Source organism: Mauremys mutica, chromosome 10 (genome assembly GCF_020497125.1).
Source record: "Mauremys mutica isolate MM-2020 ecotype Southern chromosome 10, ASM2049712v1, whole genome shotgun sequence".
NCBI lineage: Eukaryota > Metazoa > Chordata > Testudines > Geoemydidae > Mauremys > Mauremys mutica.
The window spans coordinates 8,670,224-8,695,849 of NC_059081.1; the positions used below are offsets into that span (position 1 = coordinate 8,670,224).

The window sequence follows — 25,626 nt, forward strand, 5'->3', positions numbered from 1 at the left end:
TTTCAGCCCATGGAAATCAGTGGGAGTGTTTGGATAGGCTTTAGATCAGGCCCTAAAATTACAGACACAGTGTATTCTCCTCTAACCTTTTACATACTCCTGAGCTTTATAAACATGTTATCCTCTTTTGTCTTCTTACCTCTTGTGGTTTCCATTGCCACACGCTCTTCAAACAATCTTTCTTGGCTCAACGTACCTTGTTTTTAAATCATCCAGCAGAAACACACCCTGTTCTGCATGCACAAACAGGCATTCATCACCCTCAGCATGTCCCATCAATGTGAAAACATTGATATGTCCAAACTATCTTCAAGCATCACAAGTACACAGCCTGTTCCTATACAAAATGCCAGGAAGACGACAAATCCTACCAATGTCAGTGGGTTAATAAACAAGGAAGACACCTCCCCACTTACATGATCAGACATTACTAATGACTGTTAGGGATGGGGTGGGTGAAAGGGCCCTCTATTGAAAGGATTTTTTCAACCAGAGTCACCCATTATCCAGGTAGCTTGTGATCCAAATCAGGGTGAATGCAGCCAGCAATCTCAGATGCTGTAGTTGTTCTGTTTCACTTTATCTGTGACTGAATGATGGGCCTCTTGAATGATTATGAATCCCACAGCTTCTGATGATGATTCCTGGGCTGTAATTTTTTAGCAATACTGTAAAATAGTCTTTATTCCTTTGTCCATGTATGGTTGCTGCAAATTCACTTGCTAATCAGGTATTCAAGAAAATATCATTAAACATGAAATGATGATGACAGCATGGGCAAATAGCATCTTTGTGACCTATTGTAAATTACATTTCAGAATGTCAGGCAACAGATTTGAGCAGCAGAAACCAATTGTGCAGATTTAGAATCCGACCATTTTTTTACCTTAACCTTCAACTGCATATCTGGAAGGGCTTGGAAATCTCAAATTCTAGGGCTGTAGTTGCCATATTGCCACCCCAAAAGGCCTGATTCTGCAACCATTCTGCATGCAAAACTCCTATATCCTCAGTGCAATTAAGTTCACTCTGGTTTATTTGCTATGCACTACTTACAAATGTGAAAAATATCAAGAGAAGACACAGTTTAATTGCTGCAATAGCTGCACATGACAAAGAAAATGAGAAAGGGAGCTGTGGGCATCATACAACTTATTATTATTTACTATTTCTCATGCGCTATTGCTCTGCTTGGCACAATACAAACATAAGGTATCAGAGTCCTTGACCTGTGAATATTGATTTGGACATGTTATAACACAGCAAGTGCTAAACTCTGTGGTGATGCAAAAGGTGGTGGAGTAAGCTAAAAGTCAGATGCATGTTATTCTGAAACAAGGCATAAGTGGTACTTGCACTGATTCTGTAATCACTGGGTGTGCAAATGGAGTGTAACTTGCATGCTAAGGGAGGTGGAAAGATTATGGAGAAATGGTTGAAAAAGCAGCTCACAGAAGATTGTAAATTAAAGAAGGGAGGAGTGTCAGAATGGATGGCAAGTCTGAATCTCATTGAAGCACATTATTGTTCCTTTGCTGAACAGTTGCAGGTTTCAAGGCCTTTTTCAGGTTAGTTTCCTATTTGGAGCAGAAATCCCTGATGTGTGGTGTTTTCTTAACGATTCCTCCACATGAAGTGTAACGAACAGAAATCTCAGGTGAAGCACCACTGCCCTGTCCCAAGAAGCAGCTGTCTTGAGTCTCAGTCTCTTTGGAGGGTTTCACACCCATCCAACTGCTTAAACACACTCTGTAACCCTTCTTCTCCCTCAGCCCCTGCACTTTATGCCAGGAAAATGCCTATTGGGAGGCTCTACTCAGACCATAAGATCTGGTGACCTGGAAATTTACCGATCTTTTGTGCAGCTGCTCTGCAATACAAAGGAAGCTCAGAAAGGTGTAAAGGCCCACCCCAAGAAGGGGTCCCATTCCCATTAATTACCCTCTGCATGACGTATTAAACGCTTACTCATGTGCTTAACTTTGATTTCTGTGGAATTCAGTGCTTTTTAAGCATGTGTGTAAGTGTTTGCAGGACTGTAGCCTTAGACAACAACCAGAGACTTTTAAGATGGTCTGGAACCAATATATGAGATCTGTCTATCTTCTATTTTTGTCTCAATGGTTAGACTGTCATGCTCTGAAGTATATTTAAGTGAATCACTGATGTTTAAATTTTATAGCTCTGTGTTTGGTATATTATATATTTGAGGGCTAGTTAGGAAAATTAAATAATACTTTAAAAAAAAAGATTTATGTGGTGGAGAGAAGTAAATTCCCTAAGGTTTCTGTGAAGTTTGTGAGTTAGGAGTGGATGTGAGAACCCTCCCCACAAAAAAGGGAGAAGTTTGGCTCTCCTACAAGAGGACTGCAAAATTTGGAAAAGTCCATGCGGTACTGGATTTTGAACACTCTGAAGTTAATGGGTATTTAGATCCAGGATCCAGGATTTTGGGTCCATACCAGCTTCAGATAATCATTTGAATGCCTGGATGCTTATCTGCAGCCAACCTATTGGGATGGATCTAGGAAATCAGCAGGAGAAATGAGGAAGAGAAAGAAATAACTGCCCTAAATTCCTGAAGATCAGACACGTTAGGTCAAGATAAAAAGGCTATAGATGCCGTGATAAGAAAGGAAAAAAATGAGTTTTGGTAGGATCTTGTCTTGAAGATAGATTGGACATACGCCTGATGTATCAGAAATCAAGGAACAAAGGCAGAATGTTGAAGCTGTCATTTGTGATAGGATGCCTAGACAAAGCAATAGATGGGACATTGCATACAACAGTCACTTCCTTTAGAAACCCTTTTTTAGTATGGATATGGAAAAGAGAATTTTTTCTAACACTGAGATACTGAGAATTTGGAGACAAGGAGAACACTTTAAACATGTATGGAATATTTGCCTAAAAAGAAAGTAAAAGCAGTATCTTAGGTTTTGCTTGCATAGGCATTCTGAATCTTTTCTTTGTCTCAGCGGCTTTGGGAATTAAGGTATGGAGGTGTATGTTCTAGTGAAGCTGGATGGAGGGGCTGGTGGTTTTGCACTGACATTAGATTTACTTGGAGAAGGGCTCTGAAGACACATACACATTTATATTTTTTCCTTGAACTGAAGTGTATAATTTAGGGACCAAACTTGCTCACACTGAAATCAATGGAACATGAGTGTACAACTTAAACAGTCTGCCTCCAAGAAGGGGAAAACAAAGACTTTCTTCACTATCTTCTTTTATGATCAGTCTCACGGATGTTAAAATTGATTTGTGGTGCCTTGAGACCTAAGTTCTCCTCTTCTGTTTGGAATTGCTTTGCCAAGGAACCCAGCAATGAGATGAAAACCAGCCACTCTCACTGAAAACAAAGCATCAGCAAAGGTTGTATGATACTGGCAATAAGTGCTCTAATAAGAGATACTAATTTGTTGCACATTCATCACATTAATCTTGTAGCAAGTGTTACTGAAACAAGATGTATCAATAAGTCTGGCCTGTAGACACTTTACTTGGACATTCTAATTCTGCTAGTTCTGGGTCATTCATGTGGATTGTTTCACCCTTGGCTTCTCTAACAGTGATAAAAATATAGATCTTTTCCATGCAAATTGCTTCTTTATTTACCCTGTTGCCCCCCACAAACACTACTATTGTATCTAGATTTCACTTGAGCAGCAGCCCTTTCTCATTGTAAAAGATAAAAGATCTCAGGAGGCTGCTAAAAGAAATACAACCTACAAATAGTGCATGATTTTACTGTTTATCTATATATTCTAGTGTGGCACGTGCAGGATACTTATGATAGACCTGAGTAATATGAACTTCTGAGTAATCATGTTCCTGTCATATGAAGGATATATATATAGTTATAATTATGTATATAAAATCACTAATGTTGGAGTCTCTAGTGTTATAATGTTTCACAGTTCATTGGGCCATGACTCATAGCCTGCTATGCTCTATGGGAATAATGGAGGCGATGCGGGGTTACCATTATGATAATATCCAGTAATTCATTTGATCTCTCCAGTGAGACTGGACAAAATCCATGAGTGACGTGCTACCCAAATGCATTAATTTTCAAACACTGCACTATGTATGTGATCAAAGGCCTGTTGGAAACATAAATAGGGTGGTAACTGATCTCCTGTCATTAACAATATTAATTGTTTAGTTATTACATTACTAGACTGAGTTGAAATTTTGTGCAAGGGTGACAGTACAAGGTGGACTGCTCTACCAGAAAGCTAGTTGACTGACTGACATTGGGCAGCTTGGTTCTTCTGAGATGAAATGAAAATGTAACTAGGAAAGCTGTATTGAACTGGCAACTGTAAGAATTCTTCCGGTGACCTACCTGTTGGGGCGGTGGATTCCCTACACTACTGGGAGAACCCCTCGTGTCAGTGTACGTAGTGTCTATGCTAAAGTGCTATAGTAGCGTAGCTGTATCAGTTTAAATGTTGACATAACCTAAGTGTAGCCATTCCCATCGCAAAGATACTGCAGTTCAATATTTAAAACCTTTTCTGCTGATGATGATGTACATCATTTGTACTTGGAGGAACTAGCAGAATTTCAGGGCGCCATTGAATTAAATTGTAACTTTCTGACTGCCTGAAACCTTCATTGCCCTAACTACACTGTTTAGATCAGGGAAGGAGAGCCTTATTGCTTCTTCATAAACTGGACACTTTGAAATCCTCACTGCTATGAAGTGCAAATTGCAGTCAAAAATTCCAGAGCAAGCAAGCTTTTTATAAGACTTTCAGAGTTAGGAATAAACCCTATTTAATATTGACTTCTTTATACACAGCCTGCCTAGATATCTAGGTATGACAAATTGACATGCCCCTTTGATGCCAAAAAAAAGGTAGGCCCAGAGTTTGGATCATTGCCTTACATGGTCTCAGTGAACCCTACAACTTATGCGATTCAGTTCATCCTCAATATTCAGTCAGAACATATGGGGAAGGTGTGCGTTTTTATAATCACATTGCTACATAGCTGAAAAATGGATGAACTAATTCAGCTCCAACTTAAAAAAAATCACTTTGGGGCTGAAACCGAACATGGAACATTTCAACACAAATGTATTTATTTGAGAATATTACAGGTGAAGGAAGAGGAAAAACTGAACTGAATCTTAAGTACAATGTTTGTTACCCAAACACTATAAGAATCATGACCTCTATTCCTATGTGCATATATGACGTAAATGTAGAAGATGCAGACAGAACCAGATTATAATCCTAGCTCAATAGAGATTTTTAAAATTTACATGGGTGTCACAGAAATGACAACCCTATATGTATTATTTATTTATTAGCATGCTTATCATAATTGTTATTAGTGCTGATCTGAAATCTCATTGAAAATTTGATATAAAATTGTTTTCTCCCCCCATTTTCCAATCAGATCTGAAAAAAATATATAACTTGAAGTGGCTTATCATAACAGATATTCCTTCACTATACTACATTGTATTATGCATCTGTTCCAAAAGGATGAGTGCCTGCTTTATGTGTTGAAATCTTCTCCCAGCTGAAAGCCTGCCTGTGACTTGTCTTGCTAGCAAGCAGAAGAAATGTTAAATATCTTAACAGTAAAAACTGTCAAAACAGAGCCATAAGTAATCTCACATGTGGTTTTGAATAAATTGAGGCTAAAACATTCACTTAAACACTTATTATGTAATAATGTTTACAGTATCTCAGAAGAAGTTTAGATAAATCTGAAAATAGGAAGCTGCTTCTGATAGAACATGCAAAATAACAGACTGTTAATTGTTTAAACCTACAAATTCAAAGTTGAGTCTATTTGATTAAAACAATTTTATTTTTCTTATAATTAAACATTTATGTTGTGATCACAATATAACATTTGTGTTGTAGCATGCAGCTGAAATCATTAAAATCACCTTCATCTTGTAGCAGATCACTGAAAATAAAATGAGGTATGGTTAATTTTTTCACAGTGTGTAACACATACATTATTGTTTTCATTTTAGTCTTGTAGCCTCAATAAGAATTATTGGCTGCTTTAAAATATGCAATATATATGCTGGATGTCATGAAAAAATCCAAAATGCTTTTGCCCTTTGCTGCTAAACAGAGGATGTAATTTGCATGTAGTGGATGAAAATCTGTCCCCATTTACACCCCTGCAGCCCTACTGACTGAAATGGAGTTGCAAAGGTGTCACTCACGGCAGTACCTTTATGGAAGAAATCTGATTTGTATGTTTCTTCTTTCAGTAGAGATCAAAGACAGTTTATTCCATTGAATGGCAATAGGCTGTGCAGATTTATGGAACCAATTTAGAGAATTAATAAACCATGCCATAAATCTTGTAATGGTCATACGATATGTGATTGTGCTTGTATGCAGACATGGAAGTTTGGTATTCTTCCAAGTCAAGAGACAAATCTTCTTGAGTTTAGTTACAGTAAGTAATTAAATTCATGCCCCCTAAATAATGCATAATTGAAGGGTTGGGGGATTTTTTGCAGGAATTTTTAAATTATGTGCCCAGCTCTTCTGAGTGCAGACAACCTTCAACTACAATTGACTTCACTGGGATTTGAGGGTGTTGCATCTTGCTGAATCAGGCCCTTGAGGCGGGTCTGAGCCAAAGCACCTCTGAACTTTGGAAAAGTTTGAATCCAGATGCAAATGCAAAATGCTGTGACTCAGGCCTATCGTCATTACAATATGTACAATATGTACGGTTTGTGTGGTCTTAAAATGTAACAGCTCAGCAAGTATGGTCTTTAAAGAAGATTGAAGTAACATGAATAAAAGAATCATCATCTCATGAATAGAGATGTTTAAAATAGATGGTATAAAAATAGCTTGTTACTTAGGAAATTTTCCCATCTATAAAAGCTTAAAGAGATCCAGGAGTTTATCTTTAATTTGTGGTTTTAACTTCTGTTAAGCCACATTTTTTGCACTGACCCCTGTTCCATCCCCTCTGACTTACTGGGGGTAAAAGAATGTAAATCCAATTCAACACAGCATTTGATCCACTGTTTCTCAATTAACCCCTTTGAAATTTCTATTATAATTGACTGTGCCCTTTCCATTTGGCAAACTCCTTTCATTCCCCACCCACTACCCATCCTCGATAGTTCTGATTTGTGAACTTCCTTGAGGGCACACTAGTATTAACAACAATGCCATCATAGATCTGCAAATAAGTTTGCGTGGTAAGTTGTTGCTTTTGCTGATTGTGAATCAGCAAACCCAACAGCCAGCAGATATTAATAGTGATTACAGCAGTTCTGATTTCTGAAGCTCCATTTTGTTTCCTGGCCTGAGAGAACAATCTTTCTAAAATCAGCTGTTGTGTCAGAGTTTAATTCTAATAGTAGATCTTGGACTTAAATGCTGGTTTGAATAGGAGATGTTGAAGTGTGTAGAGTGAGCGGGGGAGAGGGAAAAGGAAATGTGGCATGAGGAGGCAGACAACAATGGAAAGGGCAATAGGAGGCAGAGGTATTCTGACTAGACTGTGTGGGTATAGTCACAAAAGAGCCCAATTATAGGTGCCTGTTTGGATGTCATGGGTCTGAAGGCTGCTCCTGGTCCTGATGTGAAAAAGGTTTCAAGGGCAGGGGTCTTTCATAAGCTGCCTCCAACCTCCACGCTGGTCCAGACTATGTGGGTGATGAGTCCTGCTAGGGCTTGGTGCTCCTGGAGTGACTGTTGTGAATTTACTGTGATAGACCGAGGACAGTTGGGAACAGTAGAGTAGTAGAAGGGAGATATACTGGCCACTCGATAAGCAGTTTTCTGTTCCCTGAGTGACCAGAACAGGGGCTGCTCCAGGCTAATGAGAGCACCTGACTCCAATTAACCTGCTAAGAGTCAAGTGAGGCTGTTAAGCACCTGACTCTAATTAAGGCCCCTCTGATGCTATAAAAGGGCTCACTCCAGTCAGGCCAAAGGGAGCCAGAGAAGAGGAAGTGCATGCGAGGAACTGGGAGCAAAAGGCGTGCAAGAAGCTGAGAGTGAGTAGGCACTGCTGGAGGACTGAGAAGTACAAGCCTTATCAGACATCAGGAGGAAGGTCTGGTGGTGAGGACAAAGAAGGTGTTGGGAGGAGGCCATGGGGAAGTAGCCCAGGGAGTTGTAGCTGTTGTGCAACTGTACCAGGAGGCACTCTACACAGCTGCAGTCCACAGGGCCCTGGGCTGGAACCCGGAGTAGAGGGCGGGACCGGGTTCCCCCCAAACCTCCCAACTCCTGATCTCAAACAGGAGGAATTGACCTGGACTGTGGCTTCTACCAGAGGGGAAGGTCTCTGGGCTGTTTCCCAACCCACAGGGTGAATCTTGAGGCGAGCAAATCCGCCAATAAGCGCAGGACCCACCAAGGCAAGGAGGAACTTTGTCACATTAGCTACATGAAATAGCAAAAATCTGTCAAGCTCCTGGAGCTGTTCAGATAGCTTTGTGGCTGAGTGATGCCCCAGTCCTCTTCCCCTAGAGCTGCATTGGTTGCATGATACCCCAGTTCCTTCCCCAGGAGCTGCAAGATAATGGACTAAAGACAGTAAGGGCATATCATTTGGTTGTTCAGTCACATGTTATAGAGCACATTGCAAATCAGGCCTTGCAGCAGAGAGGCAGACCCAGCTTAGCTCACTTCTTTGAAGCTGCTTTGAATTTAATGCACCTACCAAATAATCAGCAGTCTAACAGTACACACCAAAAATGTAACAATGTGTAGATTTATTTCCTGGTTTCTGTGTGGGGAAGGGAAAGGGGGGCTGTTCTGAAAAATAGGAATGAAGGGTCAGCTTTTTATAATATCAATTATTAGGTGTTTTGCCTCTCACTCCAAAGGTTCATCTTTTATATGGATATTGTACCAACCACTGGCCACCCAGGGAGTGCACAGTTGTTTTGTCTGTGCCACAGCTGCACACCACAGCAACTCAGAAATTCATGGTGACAGTGGTGCTGGAGCTAGGACCATTCTGCTGTTAGTGGTATAGTGTTAGTGACACACATAAGACCAGCGCTGATTGCACCCCCTAATGGGCAGTGGTGAACATGAACACTAGCCCATTCATGACAGTGTAATTGTAATTACATCAGTGCGTCCAAAGACCAAGAGGGATTTATTTTTTACAAGCATTTCTGGTGGCATATTATTTTATGTTAGACCATTTACAATAATCAGTGTCTGCCAGCATTTCAGTAGCATATTCAAAATATACACATATACCAGGAAGAAGATGGATTCTGTAGAAACAGAGCAACGTGAAAACTCTACACTTTTCTAATGCTATGCACATACTCATCAACCTTGGATAATTAGTCTTGTTGAAGCTAGTGAATACTGAAAAACAACAGAAGCCTAGAGGGTTTATTTGTTGCACAGAAATGGTGCAATAACAGATTGGATTTCTCTCACTGTTTCCTGTCAATCATACATTTAACTACCTAATTGTAGATCTGTTACCAGCAAATGCTGGTTGGCAACTGAATGGTAGAGGGCCTAATAATTTTACTGTCAACAGTGGTCCAGTTTTTTCACTACAAGGAATGAAAACAAATGCAGCATTCAACACAAACAAATGAAAAGACCTGCTCCAAAACCAGCATGAAGCAAAGGACGAGCTGGCTTACTGCACTCAAATGATCTAAATACTGTAAATGGATAGTCATGTGATATGTAAAGTTAGCTAATCTGGCTCTTGTTAGCATGAAAGGATGGATGAAATGGTCTGGGTAAAAGAACTGACCCAAACATTTACTCTAAACTGGAATTAAACACAAATTTGTTATAAATGTACAAAAAGTTTGGATAGTTTGTTTTTAGTTCAAAATCGAGGCCTTACTTGGAACAGATTCTGTCCATCTATCCAGCGCTCCACTATCTGCCGATATTAGTCTTCCTTAAGACATTTCCAGTGCTATTGGTAGCATAAAAGACCAAGTCTCCACAGAGGCACACAAAGTGTGGGCAGTTACCAGCACGATGTGTAGAGTACATTAAACTTGCAGAAAAAATGATCTTAAAGTGACAATGTCTACATTTTCCATCTATACAAACACCCAGTGACTGATGCATACACATGCTATGCCATTGGAATCTCAGCAGATTTTCCCAGAGGTCCCAATGTAGGAATTGGAACTTTGTAGATCATTTGCAAAAAGAGCAACATGACTGAGTTGCAAATGGAAGTTATTATGGACAAAGAACCTTGTCCCAGGAAGGTTAAAATCAATCCCAGCTTTGCTTCAGTTACACAAATTATTGAAGATGGACAAAATTGATTTCTTCTTCCATGCTCAGAATAGCATATTGTGACTAATGTATTTTTGTCAGCATTGTAATTAATCATATGTTGCTGCTATTACATTCATTTGTTAGCTATTTGTAAAGAGATGTCAGACATTCAGCACAATATGTTATTTCATATTTGTATTATGGTAATGCTTAGTATTCCTAAATAGGATGGGTGCCCCGTAGTGCTAGGAGCTGTACAAATGCTTATAAAGACAATGGCCTTCGCCCAAAGTGCTTACACTCTAATTTAAAGCAAGTTGATTTATGTTTGTATTTTGAATTTTATTTCTATTTGCATTTTGTACCTCTTTTTAATTATTGTGGGGGGTCTAGAACTGAGATTCATGAAAAGCAAATGCTGATGTCATTATGGGATATCTCAGTAGTTACTAGATACCATGTTTTATCATTAGATCATTGATCAGACAATGAGCGTTTGCTATGATGTAATGTTTCCGTTTTGTATTTCATTGGTTTTATGTTTTTTCACTCAATGTCCTGGTGGGGTGCAATGACTTGGAAAGTTTAGTAGACTCCATCGTGCAATTGTGTAGTTAAATTAACCTCAGTAAACTTAGCTACTTTTACTAATTCACCTGAAGACTCTTATATACTGTTACTCCAAACACAACAGCATTAAGCATTCTGTTTAATCAGTGCAGCCCAACCTGTAACCAGGGATTGTTCTGCAGTCCGCAAATAATAACCCAGGAAAATAATGTCAGCCCGGCTTAGTTTTCACTTCAAACATGATTTCAAACTGCTGTGGATTATAATCACGCAAACCAAATAAATTGTTATAGGATAATAAAGTCCAAGAAACCAGGTTATTTCCTGGTTTGATTTGTTTTTTAAACAAGCTATTTGCTTTTTAATGATGCACAGAATTCAGTTACAGTGCTGTTTTCAATTTAAGGGCTTCATCCAAAGACCATTGAAGTTAATAGAAAACTTCCCATTGATTGCAATGGGCTTTGGGATCAGACTTTAATTGGGCAACCTCTGAGAATTTCAGCAACACTTCAGGGATTCCCGCAAGTACAAACATTTTTCTTTTAAAAAGAAAAGAAAAGTATTTAAATGTCACTGTTTTGTTTTTCTTGTGGATGTCCCTATTGGCAATTCCAATTGAAGAATTTCAATATTTCTAACTGGTAACTAGATTTTGGAGCAGAGCTATGGATTGACTGATCAAATAGTTCCTGAGGCTACTGGTCTTACAGTAGAAATCAACACAGGCAGAAGCCAACAAAGACTAATTAAAAGGTTCTGTTTGAGTCTGCTGGAAAGCACAGTAGGGGAATATGAAATACTGAAGGTTTTATAGGATTGGGCTTGACATATTGAGATAGGTACATGATCAGGGATTCTGTTACGTGACCAAGAAACTAGGTAATATAATATTTATTCCTACCACTTTGCCCTTCTACATCTCCCTCCTCCTGAAGATCTCAAAGCACTTTACATACGCAAAGGAATTAAGCCTTACAACATGCTTGTGATTTAGGTAAGTAGAAGTTTTCCCATCGTATGGAAGCACCGAGAGGTTAAGTGACTAGCACAAGATCACATTGGGAGTCTCTAGCTCAGATAGGAATAAAATTCAGATCACTTGACTCACAGATCTGTGCTGTTACTCACAAGCCCCTCCTTCTGCTACCACTTCACTAGCAAAGTGTAAATACAAACTGGTGGAATTTCAGTCACAGCTTGCTGGGAGACATTCAGGTATCGTGGTAGGAGTGAAGGGGATGATGTATAGGCAAACCCCTAAATCCTTTTGCTTGGCTAGTGTTGGTGGTCTCCATTCCATTCCCAGGAACAGTTTTCAGATTTCAAAAGCCTCTACTACCACTTTGACACTAATTAGTACACCTGTTAGAGGTTGCAGTAGACAGATCAAGGATTGTATGTACAAAATGGAGACAGATTTACCTTTATTTATTTGTACTATGCTAGTGCCTATGGATCCCAAACAAGTTCAGGGCCCTATAGTGTTAGGCACTACACAAACACATAGTAAGAGACAGTCCCTACTCAAAAGAGCTTGCAGTCTAAACAGAGAAGAAAGACAAAGTATGGAAGGGAAAATAGGCAGTGTGGTGAAGTAATACACCCAGATGCCATGCCATACATGTAAGGAAAATGAATGTAGGTCACACAGATTGGGTGACAGTGTTATGGAATGTGTTAACACAGAAAAGGACTTAGGGGTAATGGCAGGTAACCAACTGAATGTGAGTGCCCAGTGCAATGTGTAGCTAAAAGGGTGAATATAATACTTGGATGTATAAGCAGGGGAATAGCTAGGAGTAGGGAGGTGATATTTCCTTTGCATATAGCATTAGTGAGACAATTACCAGAATACTGTGTCCAGTTTTGGTGTTCACATTTCAAAAAGGATGCTGAAAAATAAGAAAGGATTCAGAAAAGAGCAACAAGAATGATCCAAGGTCTGGAAAACATGCTTTAAGTGAGAAACTTAAAAAGTTCAATCCATTTTGTTTATCTAAGAGAAGGTTAAGAGATGATTTGGTAACAACTGCTTAGTACCTACATGGGAAAGACATTTCTGCTCTTCAGCAAAAAGAGACATAATGATATCCAATGGCTGGAAACTGAAGCTAGACAAATTCAGACTAGAAGTAAGGTGCTCATTTTTGAAAGTGTGGGGTAATTAACCATTAGAACAACTTACCTAAGGATGTTGTGGATTTTCTGTCAGTCAAAGTCTTTAATTCAAGACTATCTTTCTAAAAAGATATGCAGTAGCTCAAACAGAAGTTATAGGCTTGATGCCACGATTACTATGTGAGGTTTTACGGCTTGTGTTATGCAGGATGTCAGACAAGATTATCTCAGTGGTCCCTCCTGGGGCTTAAAATCTATGAAGTGGTTTGCCATGGTCACAGAACAGGTCAGCATCAAAACACCCAGCTCTTCTGATTCCTAATCTAATGCTTTATCCACTACACCATGCTGCCTCTCTCTAGCCATAGTAGGTGGCCCCTCCCAGTCTGGGCTGATGTACAGTGGTGGGTATGGTATAGCTTTCCCTTCTGTTACTTTTGCTCTACTTGGTAGGTGGATGAATATAGGAGTCTAATCTGCAATATAGTCAATGTGGAACCTTATTTAAGCACGGAACTGACGTGCACATAATTGTGTTTAGGCCAGAAAAAGAGAGAGCAAGACGGGGAGAGAAGACAACTAATACCTGGGGATGGGACCAAGCATCTGTTCAGATCTGGATCCTGAACTTTGGGAATGGTTGCATCCAGACCCGAACTTTGTAGCTAGCTCCATATCTCTATAATGGGCCAAAGCAAAACCTAAGCTCCCAAGAGCCCTGAGCTTTGGGATGTTTAAATCCAGATTTGAGTTTTGCAGCTTCAGCTATTTTCTACTGTAGATAGAAGAGGATCCTAATCCTGAAGGTGTATAAGAAAATATAAAACTGGGAGTAACTGACACTATTATAGCTAAAAGGCAAAGCTTCTCAAAAGAGGTGTTTAACACCGCCCCCACCCCATTTCTGAAAACTCAGAGCTTTATATTGTCTCCTGGATAGAACTAAGGAAATATGCTCACTAATTCCTGCAATCAGCTTCAGAGCCTATGATCAAGAGTTGGCAATTCAAAAGCTGTGTATGGAGAAGAGAAAAGGTTTGGCAGAGGGACGGAGAAAACTATTTTACAAAAAAAAGAAATGGCAGTTCTTGGCAGAGAACCAGCATTTGCTAACCTGTTGAAGGGTTCGATTGTAAAAGAACTGTGTATTCATGAGAACTGAAATGGAGCAGAAACTATTTACCACTTGATATTTGAAAGTAAGCTGCCAAATAAAATGCCGAAAGGTTTCATTTTGCAGGTCACTTGACCTTGATAGTGTAGCATGCAAATTTGTGCTCTCACCTGAACACTTTAATAATGTATCTGAGAAGACAATGAGCCATATTCTGTTCTCTGTTAAACTTGATTAATCCAGAGTAAATCCACTGATTTCAGATTTGCACAAGTAGAGTTGAGAGCAGAATGTGGCTCAAAGTTTGGAAAGGGGACAAGATCAGTTATTTAATTTTAAAGCTGGGCTAATGCTACAAAGTTCATACCTGGAGCTGAATATTGAACACCGTCAAAATACAGATCTGGGTTTCGATGTGCTGGGAACATTGGAAAAATTCAGATGCAGGTTTGAGTTTCAACTCACCCCAGTGTTTGGATTCTTCAAATCCAGACTTTTGTTTTGGCTTCATTTCTGTTTAATTATTTTTAGCACTTTTAGTGCAAACATGCTGCACCCCATTACGTAAAACCAAACCAAAACAGAACCTTGGATGTAGCAGCGACCACAGCAAAAACATTGCCGAGAGAAACCACATGAAACAATTACAGAATCAGCACAATAGGCAGCGTGCGGGGAGGTGGTGACTGAGTGCTGCTTTGGGAAGATGCTGCTTTCAGTGTGAGAGCTGGAACTGGCTACCTCATGCGTGAGCACCCCCCTGTGAGACAGTCATGGAGCAGCACTAGCTTCTGCAGAAAAGGCAGACTTTTTCTCCCATGATCTGGCCCTATACTAGCAAGGCTGTCTATCAGTTTGGGTTTTTTAAAAAACATTATTTAGACTGAGTCTTTACTAATCAAGCCAAAAGTGGCTGAACTTTACTTCCCCAGATAAAAGCCCTTTTACCCCTACTATACGACAATAGTTAGAACTGTTCTTTGCTCATCCAGTTGAAAGCAGAGGCAGGGGGTTTAGATGTGTGTTACTTTTTAAAAAAAAATATTGATTTATTTTTTGGTACAGCAGTAAAGATGTCTGTATTTGTACTTGGCAATTAACTTTGTTGCTATCCATTGGTAATAAAGTGTTCAGTTTAAGAGCTAGTTTCGCAATGTTTCTGAAGCAGGGCTCTGCTGTGAGTAAACGTTTTGAGGAGCAAGTGGATTATGTGTAGTGCGGTTCTGGTTGTTGTTTTTTTTTAAGAAAAGACTCACATTTTCTGAGTATCAACTTTGGCACAAAGAGAAGGAAAGAAGGGTTAACCTTAGCCCATCTTTCCCCAGATCCCACTCCCCACAAAATCTTCAAATCACCCTATCAAACTTGAGCTCCAAGAACTGCAGAGAGACACACATCCTCTACGACTACACAGTGCCACGGTATTCTCAATAAGATGCTGAAGGCACTTGATTTTCTTTTATTCCCTCCTCCTCCCCAGATTTAACCTACTTTTATAGCATGAACAGCCCCAAAGAAAGTCAGAGAGAAAAGAGATGAAGCCCAGAGAGCAGGGGAGGACCAATGAAAGAAGCAGTAACCATTCTGTCATTCCTTTGGAGAACAGCTCTAGACACCTTTAAATGCAGAGAGTGTCCTCTGCCTTTTTGCCAAAGCTCTTTTATCTGTGTGAATAAAAAGGGAGGCAGGTCAGCCTAGTTTCTGTTGCCAAATAAAAGCATGAATAAATTAGGCTATTCTTAGTAGGCAAGTGAAAAGGAGAAAAAAAGTCAGTATCTATTTCTAAAGCAATTTCATATTCTGCCCCAACTGTTTGCACATGATAGAAAGGGGCTGGAGCTGCCTATTGTTATGATTGGTACTATTATTATCACTGAAGGGCCTCATTGTTCTAAAAGATGTTAGGTTTCCATGATTCACAATCTGGCTCTATTCATCCAGGAAAGGTTAGAAGAGAGGATCTGATATTCTGCAGAGGGTTCCCCCCCTCCCTTCCTTTTCCTGCCTCCTCCTTTACTGGGTTAAGGCAGAAGGTCTCCTATTAGCCAGAATTAGGAAACGGGGATCTAGGTGCCTGGGAACAGCCGCGCCGTAGCTCTAATCCCAGTGAGGACCTTAATTGTATCTGGTTTAACAGTTATTCATGCAGTTTTACTGCAGTCAGGCATGGTGATTAGGGACATTGGTTGGAAAAATCTGTTCATTAGCCTAATAAAGGCTGCCTAAGCCTGCTTGTTCAGCCACTAATAATCCAACTATTAGTGCCATGCTGGATGCTTTGGTATTAATATCTGTAGCTTACTAGTGTCACAACGGCAATATGGGTCAGCTTAGTTGTTCTTTGGTTTCAAAATCGGCTCTATTTTAAGCTCCCTGTGCCAGTATAGGAGGTGAAAAGAAAAGAGAATGAATCTGACAAAACACATCACAATATACAGTGAAACTCCAAATGTTTGTTTCTTTTACTCCATTTTGAATGCAGCCCAGGAGCCTTAGGAACAGGTTTGTTTGAGGACAAGGATACCAGCTACTTACAGTGATGGATGTTCTTGAAAAGCAATTTATTTTTTCATGGGTAGTTCTCTCAGTTTCTGCATAAAAGAGCTTTGGCTGCATATCAAATATTAACAGAGGCTAATTGTTTTTTATATTCTCTTTCTGCGCAGTGCAGTACATGGGCATACAGACCTCTGTGAGTATGATTAAACTAACATCAAACTTGAGAGCATCCAGATCCTCTCTGCAGGGATAGAAAAGGAAGTATAGGCCCTCTGTTCTGTATTTCCTTGCTTTCCCACAACACTCCATCATCGACCTAAACTTTTCCTTTCCTGGTGGAAGGGGGGAGAAAAATAGATCCCACACTTTAAGGGCTTCATCTGCGCTAAGCATAATCCGTGTGTCACTAATTAAAGTGTCAGTGGCTCCTTCAGTAATAAAATCCTATCGAGTATCTTCATCAAATGCTGAGAAATTCTCTCCCTTTTGTTAATGGAAATTATTTGCTAGATTTTTTTTCAATGGAGGAGTGAAAAGTGACACTGAATTCACCTTTCAAGATTACTATAACTCTGGTCTCACCATGTCCACATTTCTAATTCAACTCAATTGGTTTTAGGTTGGAAACTTCAGGGAAGTGGATTATTGGTTTTTTTCATTTCCATCTTTAGTTTTCTTTTTTCAAATAACATCTTCAGTTCTTTTTTCATTAGATTTATATATAGTTAATCAGTCTTGACTTTCAACCAAGGTGGATTGATTACCACCAATTGACAGAATTACACAGGCCTGCATGCTATTTATACCTGTTGTTAATGGCAGTATCATCTACCATAAAAATCAGGCAGCTAGGTTATCTATAACCATCCATCCAAGACAAAAGCATGAGCATGGAATGAGTCCATCAGAATATATCCCCTTGGCAAAACCAAAACTCACCAAATGGGGCACATAAACAGACACTCACAAAAAACAAAGAAAATCCCTCCATCACCATGCACCAGCAACCTCACACAGAGACAACAAAAGAATAGTGAATAGGCCATATTTTGTCCTCATTTACATCTGTGCAGCCTGCACTTGAATGAAGTTGCATAGTGTAAGTCTAGTCAGATTTTGGTCCAATATCTCTGGAACTTGCAGCTCTAACATTTGCTTATCCCTCCCTGCTTTCTAAATTAACCCCAACATTTTTTCCAGGGGTGTGTGTTAATCTCAATCACTGACAGGCCCTCTGTAGGAAGATCACTTTTGAAATATGTCATTGAGTTTCTTTGACTTTTTAATATTTTGTTAATCCACTTTTATAATGTTTTCATTATATTGCACTTTAACTGTTCAGCATGGATGGGGAAGGATGAAGGAGACAGGTGATCTTGTACATTAAAGTGTGTGTGTGTGTATATGTTTGTATCTGTTTAGCTATACCTCATATATAGTGGTGATATCAATGTGACAAATTGCAAGAGCTATGTGAAAAACTGCATTTCTCATGCCCCTTTGACCATCTTAACTACATGCTGCATGCTAAAATACTTCTCCTGGAACTACTTCTAACATCCCAAACCACTGATGTTAAAAAGAGTGTGTGAAAGAGAGACATATCCCTCTTTTCCACCAAATTACACTAAAGATGGGCAATATTCCATACTGAACCAGTGGCAGGTTTAAGGTCTGATATCGCCCAACCCCAAAAGGCTAGAATTCATAATTTTCTATCATGGAAACAGAAGTTTTCCAAGGGGCTAGTGAGAAACACCACTTGTTTGCAGTTCTGAAATAATGACCTTAACATTTCAGTATGGTGATGTGTGGAAAAGCTTATTTAAACTATGTGTAGAGGTTTCAGAAATAGTATCATTATAATCTTCCCCTCCTCATGCACAGTTGGCCACATGGCAGGCAGAGTGGTATGACAAATAGAACCAATACAGTGTTTAAACACTCTAAAACCTTACTAAGATAGCCTTGTATAAAATGTGGGCATATATAGTCTACATGATGGTGTGGTGATGCATAATGGTTTTGCTGGCAATAACTTGTGGGGGGGGGACACGACTCCAAACTCATTTGCAGCTTCACCACAAATTCATGTCAATAAATTATTATTAGTAGTATTTATAATTTGTATTGTGACAGTGCCTAGGAGACCCAGTTATGGACTCTCACCCTGCTGTGCTAGATGCTATACAAACAGAACAAAAAGACAATCCCTGCCCCAAAGGCTTTACAGTGTGTGTCCTTTATACCAAATCATGTATTCTCTCACATATATAGCTTTATATATTACATATATTCAGAGACACATGCTTGTAATATAAAGTAATAACCCTTCCTCTCCCCGATTTATTTTATACATGTATTGCCAATGGGCTGAATCCTGAATCCTTAGCTTCCACAGAGCACACACATACTGTATTAGTGTCCAAAACTCTCACTTTTTATGGAATTTGAATTCATTCTTAAATTAACAAAACATAAGGTTCAGACTGAGCATCCTCCTGAGTTTAGTTAGTGCTAGGGTTGTTCCTGCTCCTGTACTTGCTCCTTAGGGAGACACTACAAGATGCTTTACAGGCCTATATTTAAAGTAGTAGGAACCACCTGATCTGGCTGTGAGGGTGAGTCAGTAAAAGTAATGCTGCATCTCAGCTTTTTCAAATTCAAGATAATGAGTATACATCTAATACTGACTATTACCATAAAAACACTCTATCCTGCTTTTTGGATGTACTAGCCTACTTCCCCCACCATTACCACATTTCTTCTTAAAAATCAACAGAGATATGTACATGGGTAAACACAATAGCTGATTCTAGAGGCTAACCAGTGATGTGCATTCATGTATCTGGAATCAGTATTAAGCCTATTATTAAACAAATATAACGACAATTACATATTTATTCAGATACTTCTGTTTCCGCGACTGATCGTCTAATGAATACAGCAAGAAGCTCAGAGATAGCATTCTTAGGTTCTAGTTCCAGCTCTGATACTGATGTGTGACCTTTAGCAAGTCACACATCGGTATCAGATATGTGACACCTTCTATGATGAGATAACTGGCTCTGTGGATATGGGGAAAGCAGTGGACATGATATATCTTGACTTTAGCAAAGCTTTTGATACGGTCTCCCACAGTATTCTTGCCAGCAAGTTTAAAAATTATGGATTGGATGAATGGACTATAAGGTGGATAGAAAGCTGGCTAGATTGTTGGGCTCAACTGGTAGCGATCAATGGCTCAATGTCTAGTTGGCAGACAGTATCAAGCGGAGTGCCCCAGGGGTCGGTCATGGGGCTGCTTTTGTTCAACATCTTTATCAATGATCTGGATGATGGGATATTCACAAGTTCGCAGATGACACTAAGCTGGGGGAAGAGGTAAATATGCTGGAGGGTAGGAATAGGGTCCAGAGTCACCTAGAAAAATTGGAGGATTGGGCCAAAAGAAATCTGATGAGGTTCAACAAAGACATACTTGTGCTAGCTCTCAACTGAACTAGCATGCTAAAAAGAGAAATGTAGCCATGGTAGCATGAGCAGCAGTGGCACTGTGCTAGCTGCCACGACTACAAACCCACCTGAAGCCCATGGGCACGTATTTGAGGCTGGTAGCACATGCTGCTGTTGCCACTGCACATACTACTGTGGCTCAGATGAGAGCTAGCATCAATATGTCTAGGCAAGCAGGGAATCATACCCCTAAGTTGTTGACATAGCCTTCCACTACCAGAATGTGGTCTCCACTGGTATGAAAGGCAGGGAATGTTTTATGCAGCTATCCTATACAGCTGTTTAGCAAGGGCAGTGTAGAATACTTGATCTAGTTGAAAATTCAGTGGAAGAACTCCCCAAGTTGGAATTTGGCCAGACACCTGGTATAAAGAAAAAAACAGATGCTGAATTTTTAATGATCATAAGTGATTAGGGCTTTGATTCTTACATTGCATCTAAAAGACTGCAGCACAATACTCCAGACAACCTGCTGAGACTTTGGTCTGGTACTGACTCAGGGACGAGTGCCATCTACCGAACCTCACCAACACAACTTCTTCCAGCGCCTAAGTATTAACTGGGGGTTGGCAGCCTGTTGAGATAGGCAGATGTCACAGGATTAAAGCACAAGGTGATACTGTTATAAACACAGACTTAATTTCCCCATAACAGCATGTGGTGTGTAGGGGCAGTTGATGGGGGACCTAGTTACAGACAGTACGGTAATGTGATCCAGACCTCAATTCATTTGGAACAGTTGCTCTGATGAGAAAGTAAGATTAGGAAAGAGTGGTCAGAATGCAAGCAGGGAGACTTTGGTTCAAATTCCAGTTCCTGAGTTGGGATTTGAACCTTAGTCTCTTGCATCCCAGATGGGTGCTCTACCCCCTTCTTTTTCTCTGCCTGATTAGTGAATGTAGCTTGACTCTGGCCAAAACAATTAGTCAAATTAGTGTCGAATTTGTGAATCATTTTGGATCTCCTACAACTGCATTTTTTGGCAAATAAACTATTAGATCAAAAAAAGTGTCCAACTATTAGATCAAAAAGAGTGTCCAGTTCTGTTTATAATGTCTTTTCTTCCTTTCTCCAACACTTAGGGCCAGCAGATTTGAGTGTCTATATGTATTCTATTAAAAGAACCATATCGCTCACACATACAATGAATAATTAGGAAAAAGAAACCAGAAAACAGCCTATAAGTAAGTCACGTAATAATTTAAAATCCCGGTCTAAAATCCGAGTTGCCTGAAAAAGTTTTCAGTTCCATTAAATGAGTGTGTATTAGATAACTAGCAGAATTTAGCACACTAACCAGCAATAGATATTTTTAACCACTCTACACTGAAACCTGCTAATTCATGCTAGGAGCAGTACATGGAAACATCACTCAGTCTAGACTTGACTACAGCTTTAATTGGATTTCAGGGACTTTAGATAAGCCTGTGGCATGAAGCTTGATTCCAAGAACCTCTCAGGAGCAGGAATGGTTGCCTCCTTCTATACACCTGTCTAACAGTGTAGTATTCAACCCCCACAAAGAATAACTTCTGTCCTCCACATGTTCCGCCTCTCGCTGACAAGCTAATCCAAATTTCACTGCAGCTTTATGATGTGTTATTGTTCTGAACACTAGGAAGTGTACATTAGACCACCTGATGGCTTTCCAAGGTTGCTCCTGGCTATTTCCTCTATTCACCTTGCCCCAATGTCGATTTTAAATTCAGACCCTGAGATGAAAAGCCAGAGATTAAAGTGACGAATGATAATTTACTATTTGACCTTATTCTCCAGGAGGAGGATGGACATTTATTTTTTTGCTTGCCAGTTGCTTAAGGTTAACAACTCTATACCGAGTCAGTTAACTTTTAGCCACTTTCATTAGGGATGTGGTACTTTTAGGTTTTCCACATGCTGCCACTATATCACCTCCGTTATTAAGGATACAAGTTCCTAAAAGGAGAACTGTGGATATGATATGCTTCAGACAATTGAAAGACTACTCTTAGCACCTGATTGCATTCATTGGGTTACAACTTCATAGTTGGATATACAGCCATGGAACAGCAACTGGCTTTGTTGGAATGGTAGACTTGCTAAGTCTGGGGTATCATTACTGTGTCTTCCCTCTGTCTTTTCACTCTCTGTTCTCTAATGCATCAATACATCTTCTGATGGATGATGCTCTTTTGTCAATATTGTCCATAATCTGATGGAGGGGCTGAAATTGAGAAGGTGGCATAAAGCAAGGGTTTGAAATCCTTATGTTTGAGTTTCTCTTTTTGTTTACAGGTTCTTGGGGAGGGGAAAATGCCTGAAGTTGCTTGTTCTTTTTCAACTAAGTCAGCACTAGATTGAAGTGGGATGGAGGTACGCCAGGAAGAGACACCAGAACTATTGTTGCTCATGCAGGCCCAGTCTCTGCTAATGTTGCTTCTGGGACATAGGGTGGGTGATGCATTACTTGTCCATCCATGAATCGGATTGCTACCTTGTGCCTGGCCTATTACATGGGCCAATGTGGGAAAATATCAACATTCATTCCCTCCCTGTTCCCTTTCCACTCTGATGGAATCAGGAATAAGTAGGGGAGTGGCACAGTATAAGTAAGGGAGAGGCTGTGGTATGGTGTGGTATGGTGGTGAAGCTTCCTGTGCACTCTTCCACCCATGGATTGCCATGCAAGGGCCTACTACAGTCTGATCCTAAGTGATGATAATGTTGTTGATAAACTTCCCAGTAAACCTATATTGACATTTTGTAGTTATTGGGAATACCCCAAGAGAGCTTTATTGGGATACTCATGGACAAAATGTACTAAGAGCACAAGCAATTCCATGGCATTACAGACAAATAACAAGTCTCGCAGTGAATGCAATCTCTGTACTCTCAGAAAAGGCCCAACCATTTTTGAACTTTTAAGATCAGAAGCCTATCAGGGGGAGATTTTCAAAGGCACAAAAGGTAGCAGACTGCCTGACACCCCTCGATCTGCAATGAGGGTTAGGTGTCTAATTGCCATTTGTGCCTTTGAAAATCTCCATGTTATATTTTAAGTTAAGGTACCTCAAGCTGTAGAACAGTCTTTGGATTTTAATGTTGGCATTCTCTCACCTTTTGGTAAAATGGACTCCATTAGTTTTGCAGCTGTGGATTTAGTTGGAAGGGTTATGGAACTGGAGAAATCTATTACGATATAAAAATTAAAGGGAAAAAAAGGTGGCAGTCACACACACGTTTATTTCAGTGCTAGCCCTGTCTTAGCTAGGGAGATTGTTGAGTCAAATATTTAGAAAATGTAATTAAATATAACAATGTACACTTTGTTAATTTCCTGTTCGTTAGTCCTGCGATAGCTCGTTCTACATGCCTTTGTGATTTAAAAACTGATTTAAAAGAGGTTTTGGTTCTGATGTGTTATTTCTTCCTGTACCTGAAATCCTTACCTTGTTTCCCCTGGTTATGAAGAACATGCAGCATCCTTAAGGACACAAAAGGATATTGAGACTCCGAAGACAATATATAGATCAGAAGATGATATTTTTATTGTCTCAAGAAGCATAAGAGCATAGAGTTCCTTTTCTAAGATATTATTCAAACCATCTTACAAAGAAAAAAAGGTTTCTCTGCATAGGCGGAGACTTTTAATGAGAGTTAGTCTCTCAATGCCCATTGAAAATCATTCAGCTTGCTGGAAGTTGGGTGCCTAACTCTCTTGGGACCCTTTGAAAATCCTAGACACACTTCCTAATTTTAAACACATTCATGCGGATTTCAAATTTTTCTGCCCCGGCCTTACCAATAAAAATTCTTACTGGTTTTACAATCCAGACCGGCTGGTAAACTTCATACAGAGTAAGAATGAGAATCTGATCAAGTACTGAGTGATTCATCCTCAGCTGAGCTAGAATGGAATTTGGAATGTACATATTTATTTTTATCATTATTATTTATTTATGCTACAGTAGCAACCAAAAACTCTGTTCAAGATTAGGCCCTGATTGTGTTAGACTCTGTATAAATGCTTAGTTAAGAGATGGTCCCTGCCCCAAAGAGCTTGCAATTTAACTAAGGGATTGTCTACATGAAGAGTTGCTGTGCAGCAAACCAGGGTGTAAATTTACAGTGCACCAGCTTGCTATGCAATGCTGTGTGGGCACTGCTAGTGCTTTGAAAATCCTGGAATGAGGCATAGAAGAATACGCGTTCAAGCAGCAGTAATTGAATGTAATTTTATTGTTAGACCAGCGTAAGGAAGAATTATTTGCGATGTTGCATGGGAATTTATTACACATTTTTGTTGATTTCTAGACTGTTACCTAATGTGGTGTGCTTTGTCTTTTTGATACAATGTATGTACCCTCTGCTTCCTATTGTTTAGAGTTGTGGTCATATTTTTAAAGCTTATGTCTACTTTTTATGCAGGAGAAAAAATGAAAAGTAAAGAGTAAGGGGCTTTAGAAGCTACTTGAATCTCTTAGGTCTGGTCCATTCACAGTCTTTGTACCAGTATAACCGTGTTGATTAAGGTGTGATTTTTTTTTTTACCAATATCTTCAAAGCAGTGTAATGCCTAGTGTGGATGCATTATAAAAGTGCCTCAGATGGCCATAGCTTATTCCTTTTCTTATATAGGAATAAGCTCTCCACATATACGTACACTTATATGAGTATAACTGCAGTCATACTGGTGGGCGGGGGGAGAAATGAGCAGGGGAGTGGTTGTACCACTTTAACTATACCAAGAAGCTAAAAGTTGTACAACTTTTGTGTACAGATAAGGCCGCCTTTAGATCTCTGATGTTACTGTATCTATATATAGCACCTTTCATCCGTGGCTCTCTAAGCACTTTACAAATGTTAATGAATAAAGCCTCACAATGTTTCTCTGAGGTAGAGAACTATTGTTATTTGAGCTCGCTGCGTACTTCAGTGGTTAAAAGAACTGATGGACGTTTGGACCACTCTCTACTTTTATAACCTCTGAACCTTCTGTGAGGGAAGGGACGGGCGAGTGGCCACAACAGCCATTGCTCTTCAAATTGCCTGCAGCTTGGCTCTAGAGATACCAGTCCCACAAATGTGAATATTTAGAGGCAAAACTCTCAACCAGCACTTACATGTAGGTAGCCTTTCTTTATCCTTGTTCTGCAGATGAGAAAACCAAGAGTGGTTGAGACTAAACCAAGGCATTGCTGGGAATAGGGCAGTCCTCTGTTCTAATGTTTGGAATGCCTCTTGTTTTAGCCATTAGTTACAGACTTACTTTGAATAGGGGAATCTCTGTAAAAGTAATGTTATTTTTCTTTGGGATCTCTCTTGTTTACCCTTTAATATACATACTGGTGTTATGAGGTGTTGAATTGACATGCCTATATAATGAAGACTTCTGTACATCCACAAGTCAGATACATTGCAAGTATTTGCAAGGAAACTTCCCCATTTCTTACTAAAGTGACTCAACCTTGACCTGGAAGGGCCACTCCTGGGGTGAGCTCAGTCTCTGCTAGGGTTACCAAAAAAAGTGACTCTTTTGATGGGGACAGCTGGCCACTAGAACCTAGGCTAACACTACCAGCTCAT

At 39.7% G+C, this 25,626-nt stretch overlaps 1 protein-coding gene across 11 annotated transcripts in view; it reads left to right on the plus strand.

Moving 5' to 3' along the window:
* GLI2 (GLI family zinc finger 2) overlaps positions 1 to 25,626 on the plus strand; it is a 406,855-nt gene that overhangs the window by 60,610 nt on the left and 320,619 nt on the right. Inside the window, exon 5 of one of the 11 annotated variants that reach the window (XM_045033085.1) lies at positions 5,892 to 5,953. The exons of the other annotated variants lie outside the window; for them this stretch is intronic. The gene's annotated coding sequence lies outside the window, so the exon portion shown is untranslated. The remainder of the gene's footprint in view (positions 1 to 5,891; positions 5,954 to 25,626) is intronic. 11 annotated transcript variants of the gene reach the window in all.